This window comes from Oncorhynchus clarkii, chromosome 25 (genome assembly GCF_045791955.1).
Source record: "Oncorhynchus clarkii lewisi isolate Uvic-CL-2024 chromosome 25, UVic_Ocla_1.0, whole genome shotgun sequence".
In the NCBI taxonomy this organism is placed as follows: Eukaryota; Metazoa; Chordata; class Actinopteri; order Salmoniformes; family Salmonidae; genus Oncorhynchus; species Oncorhynchus clarkii.
In genome coordinates, this window is record NC_092171.1 from 13,696,284 (window position 1) to 13,702,202 (window position 5,919).

A 5,919-nucleotide genomic window follows, 5' to 3' on the forward strand; every position below is an offset into this window, starting at 1 on the left:
GAAAATGTGGAAAAAGTCAAGGGGTCTGAACATTTTCCGAAGGCTCTGTATTTCATATACTGCCATAACTCGGTCTCCAGAGCAAATAGACTTTGTCTTGAATACAAGCCATGTCTGCTTACTGGCTACATTGACAGACTAATCTATTGTTTTATTTAAACATTTTAACTTGCCAACAAATTAAAGTTTAAATGATACATCAACTATCTTCATCCTTTGTTTTAGCATTTCATTAATATCACAATGAATTGATCCAGAAGTTGAAGTCGAGACTGATGCAGCTAGAATCGTTTATTCATGTCAGTACACTTCAAAAAATATTATATAAAACACCATTATATACATACCCCTGTATGTACAACAGCTAGCAATATCTACTGTATACCACAATGCAGTTATGAGCATACTGGGCACTCTATACTATACTACAACATCAGTCTAACTAAATACTATTTGTTGAATGTTCCAGGCAGGTTCCAGAATGTTCTTCAGCTGGTGAACCTCTTCTTGTGTTGGGTAATGGCACCTGGTTTAGCAGGCTTTGGCGCTGTGGCAATGTTCTTCACCACCCACTACTTAGACCTCTTGCAGAAGATTTGTATGTATGTACAGTACTGCAAGTCTCCTGGAAAGACATGAAGACTGATCATGAGAATGTGTAACCATACAATAAACCATGTTCATCTGTAAACGAGAAAGGGTACAGTAGAACTGGTATGTGTTTTGTTACACTCAATAATGGGGCATTGAGATGGGCTGTTGTCAAAGATATAAAACATTTGAGGAGGGCTTGACTTGTAGACAGTCTAGTCGTGTATTGTTGTGTGTGAGCACCTACAGTTGTGCTGTTAAGTAGACAAGCACTGCCAACAGTAGAGTGGATAGGGTAGAAGAGTGTACTAACAGCCCCTCTCTCCCATGCCAAAGAACTGACTGCAAATGGTGTGAAAGATTGAGAAGCACTTACATTTATATATTTTTGTCTTGCACACAGTAGTTTATTCATGATTTTGTTTTCTCAAGAGGGTAGTGTGCTTCCATAAATCCATTTGGCTGTCCTGGCTTGTTTCAAAGTCAGATGATGTTGAGTTTGAGCTTATTCCCGGCTGAAAGCTTTCATCCAATGGGTCTACAGGCTCTGTACTACTGAAGCTAATGTCAAGGTCGTCGTTGTCAGCAACAGCAGGACTAGTCTGTTGAACACACAGTGATTAGCCTACATGTCACTACTTTGTCCCATCAATAAACACTCATAGTATATTCACCCCCCCCCCCCCCCTCATGTCAACAGATCATGCATACTAACCTTCACACACAATACCCACCCTAACAGACACCATTCAGTGACCCACACCATCCCCTCCTTACTGATCCCTCCTTTTCTCCAGTTTACACTTCAAGCCTGCAGGAACAATCAGCTAAACCTCTATAATACAGAGAAAACTACAGTAGTAGTTGTAGCCGACTTGTGAACACATCAACCGTAACAACAAGACCATGTTTATGCCTAGCTCATCATGGAGTCATGGAAAGATTTTGCCGATTTTATTAAGATTTTTAGAAGGTGACTTCGCTGCAATAGTCTGGTGCTTAGCTTGATGTTGATGCCTCTGCAGATGTTGATGGGATTGGACTCTAAATAAAACACAGTCATGTTAGCTAGCTAATGGTTAACTAATGTAACCTAACATAGCTAACGTTAGCTTGCAAAGTTACAAATCTTTTTTGTTGTTGCACAAAACTACCCTCTATACCTGTACCGGTTACCTTCAGATGAGTCCCGTGACACTTGTGGGGGTCGTAGAACCAAACGGAGAACACCATCGTGTTCGTGAGAGTCTCATCTTTCCATAGAGTGGATTTTCGGGATGTCTGATAGTCTGACAAACGGGATGTCTGGTAGTCTGATCACTACTTTATTTTCTTTCATCACATTCCCAGTGGGTTAGAAGTTTACATACACTCAATTAGTATTTGGTAGCATTGCCTTTAAATTCTTTAACTTGGGTCAAATGTTTCGGGTAGGTTTGTACAAGCTTCCCACAATAAGTTGGGTGAATTTTGGCCCATTCCTCCTGACAGAGCTGGTGTAACTGAGTCAGGTTTGTAGGCCTCCTGGCTCGCACACACTTTTTCCGTTCTGCCCACAAATTTTCTATAGGATTGAGGTCAGGGCTTTGTGACGGCCATTCCAATACCTTGACTTTGTTGTCCTTGAGCCATTTTGCCACAACTTTGGAAGTATGCTTGGGGTCATTGTCCATTTGGAAGACCCATTTGCGACCAAGCTTTAACTTCCTGACTGCTGTCTTGAGATGTTGCTTCTATATATCCAAATAATTTTCCTCCCTCATGAAGCCATCTATTTTGTGAAGTGCACCAGTCCCTCCTGCAGCAAAGCACCCCCACAACACGATGCTGCTACCCCTGCGCTTCACGGTTGGGATGGTGTTCTTCGGCTTGCAAGCCTTCCCATTTATTCTCCAAACATAACGATGGCCATTATGGTCAAACAGATCTATTTTTGTTTCATCAGACCAGTATGTTTTGTTCGATAAAGTTCATATTTATATCCAAAAATCTCAGTTTACATTGGCGCGTTACGTTCAGTAGTTCCAAACCTTCCGGGGATTTTGCAGAGAGCCACATCAATTTACAGAAATACTCAGAATCATAAAACACGAGACGAGATGTTAAAAACTGTCCATTGTGCCAATAGATGGAATGCATTCACATGAGATTTGCCGTGATGTTGACAGAGTGGCATGGGAGGTTTATTTCTTAGACTGGGTTAAGATGTCAATTTTGGGACACATCCTCGGTAGTGTGCCTTCGAATCAGTGGGTGTTTCGGCCTTTAATCACTAAACACCCTCATCAAAGGTGGCCAGCTAAAGGGGTGATCAAGCCTTAGCTTGTGTCCCATGCCCAATTAAGATGTCCCACGGGACTATGCAAGGCAGGGGCGTCCTCTTCCCTGAGCCAGCCCTACAGCTGACCGCATACCTCATATGCCCTCCTCAAGTTGGAGGGATCTGAATTGGGTTCTCAGGTGGGGGTGGGGGGTCATGAAGTACTTGCTGCACTTGATCTTTATCCCGGAGGCTTTCGTTGTACCATCTACCCAGGCTCTTGATGGGTTGCTCAGACACCGTTGGTATCGGGTCATCTCCAATGCAGAACCTCACATCTTTAAGCTGTCCCTTGACTGTGGAGATGCTTCGAGATTTGCTTGGCTTGATTTTCATCCTGGCCCACTTGATGTTATCCTGCAATTTTGCAAGTAGCCGCCTGGTGCATGCTGCAGTGGTGGTCAGTGTAGTCATGTCATCCATGTATGCTCGGATAGGTGGGAGACGGAGCCCTTCCTTAGTTCTCTCACCGCCGACCACCAATCTCGATGTTCTGATGATGGCTTCCATGGCCATAGTGAAGGCCAGAGGAGAAATTGTACAGCCTGCCATTACGCCTACTTCCAAGCGCTGCCATGTTGTTGTGAAGTCTGGTGTTGTAAAACACAATTGCAGGTCTTGGAAATAGGCCTTTACCAGTGTAGTGATGGGTTCTGGTACGTGGAAAATGTTGAAGGATTCCCAGAGGAGTTCATGGGGAACTGAGCCAAACGCATTGGCCAGGTCGAGGAAGATGACATAGAGTTCTCTCTTGTCCTTCTTAGCTGTTTGGATCTGGTGCCAAATCATACTAGTATGTTCCAGGCAACCAGAGAAACCAGGAATGCCTGTTTTCTGTACAGATGTATCAATGTACTTGTTCCTTTCAAGATAAGTGGACAGCCTCTGTGCTATTATACTGAAAAAGATCTTCCCTTCGACGTTGAGAAGGGAGATTGGTCGGAATTGACGGATGTCTGTCGCATCCTTCTCTTTCGGGATTAGCACACCACCAGCCCTTCGCCATGCCTTTGGTATTATTTCCTTCTGCCACACTATCCTCATGAGCCTCCAAAGAAAGCGTAGAACATCCGGGGAGTTCTTGTAGAGCTTGTATGGTACTCCATTAGGCCCAGGAGCCGAGGCCGCTCTTGCTCTTCGGACAACGTTCTCTACTTCCCTCCATTTTGGAGGGTCAGTGTCCAGATTGAATTCTGGTGGTTGAATAGGTGGGATGTCATGTGGGATGATTATCTCCTTTTTATGTCCTGGTGGACCTTTTCCAGATGTTCTTCCAGTTCAGGCTTTGGAGTTTTTAGGATTCCACACTTTTCCTTTACGAAGAGATCTTTGACAAACTTAAAGGGTTTTTTATAGAACCGTGTTCTTGAGTGTTCCTTCTTCCTACGAAGTTTCCTTAAGTTTTCCGCTCTTCGCAAGGTTGCCAGCCGACATTTAATGTCTGCTTGGAGTAGCATGAGACCTTCTCTCTCTGCATCAGAGGCCTTCTTCCACTGCTTCCTCAGCTGCCTTCTCTCTCTGACAAGTATCTCGATCTCCTGCTGCCTCCTAGATTTGGCTGGCGCGGGTGGTGTCTTGCCACTTCTCCTTTCGTTTACTCCAAAGCGCTCTTCTCCGTAGTGGTAGATAATGTCTCCCATCCTCTCAAGCTTTTTCTCTGCTGTTCCTACCTGTTGTTCCAAGATTTTTGTCAGGTCGTTGTTGATTGTTTCCCACTCTCTCTTTTCAACAGCTTTGGGCCACTTCACACTCGGTCTGTGCCCTTTGATCTTTTCCTCTTTTAGAGGTCTCTGTGGTTGGGTGAGTTCATCCATGAACATAGCTAAAATATATGTGTTATGCATGGAATTTTAGATCCACTTCTCCTTAAATGTATTTGGCTAAGGTGTACGTGAAGTCGTAAATTTAACTGTATATAATAAACAGAGTATTAGCAGTGTATATAATGATTGTATGTGAGTGGGTGTGTGTAAAGTCAGTATAAATGATGGAGTGAGTGTTTGTATTTGTGTTGGAGTATCAGTGTGCGTAGTGTGTAGGGCCCTATGAGTGTGCTTAGAGACAGTACCAAAATAAGAATAAATTACAACGGTTAACTCAGCCTGTGCAGCCATTTTGTTAGCTATTTAGTTAGCTATTTAGCATTCTTATGGCGTGGGGACAGGCACTGTTCAGGAGCCTGTTGGTGTCAGAGAGAACAGTCCTTGGCTTGGGTGGTTGGAGTCTTTAACAATTTTCCGGGCCTTCCTTTCACATCGCCTGATATAGAGCTCTTGGATGGCAGGCAGCTCGGCCCCAGTGATGTACTGAGCTGGCCTCACCACCGTCTATAATGCCATGCGACCGAGGGCGGTGCTATTGCCATACCAAGCAGTGATGCAGCCAGTCAAGTGCTCTCAATGGGACAGCTGTAGAACTTTTTGAGGGCCTGTGCCAAACCTTCTCAACCTCCTAAGGGGGAAGAGACTGTTGTGCCTTCTTCACGACTGTACGCATGTGTGTGGACCATTTTTAATTTCTTTGTGATTTGGACACCAAGGAACTTGAAGGTCTCGACCCACTCCACTGCAGCCCATTCGATGTGGATGGGGGCTTGCTCGCCACCCCATTTCCTGTTGTCCACGATCAGCTCCTTGGTCTTACTGATGTTGAGGCGAGAGGTTGTTGTTGTTCCGGCCCTACACTGCCAAGTCACTGTCCTCCTCCCTGTAGGCTGTCTCTTCGTCACCAGTGATCAAGCCTACCACCGTCATGTCCGCAGCAAACTTGATGATGGTGTTGGAGTCGTGCATGACCATGCAGTCGTAGGTGAACAGGGAGTACAGGAGGGGACTAAGCACACAACCCTGTGGGTCCCCCGTGATGAGGGTCAGTGTTGCGGAGGTGATGTTGCCTACCCTCACCACCTGGGGTCGGCCCATCAGGAAGTCCAGGAACCAGTTGCAGAGGGAGGTGTTCAGTCCTAGGGTCCTATGCTTGGACGGCCTATAGAGTGCCCGTCCAGCACT

The 5,919-nt window shown here is 45.2% G+C and overlaps 1 long non-coding RNA gene across 1 annotated transcript; it reads right to left on the reverse strand.

Moving 5' to 3' along the window:
* Nucleotides 1–276: 276 nt before the first annotated feature.
* Nucleotides 277–1,234, reverse strand: LOC139384178 (uncharacterized). The gene is made up of 2 exons (XR_011628818.1): nucleotides 968–1,234; nucleotides 277–625 (listed from the first exon to the last, which is right to left on the reverse strand). It is a non-coding gene; the product is annotated as an uncharacterized lncRNA (long non-coding RNA).
* Nucleotides 1,235–5,919: the final 4,685 nt, after the last annotated feature.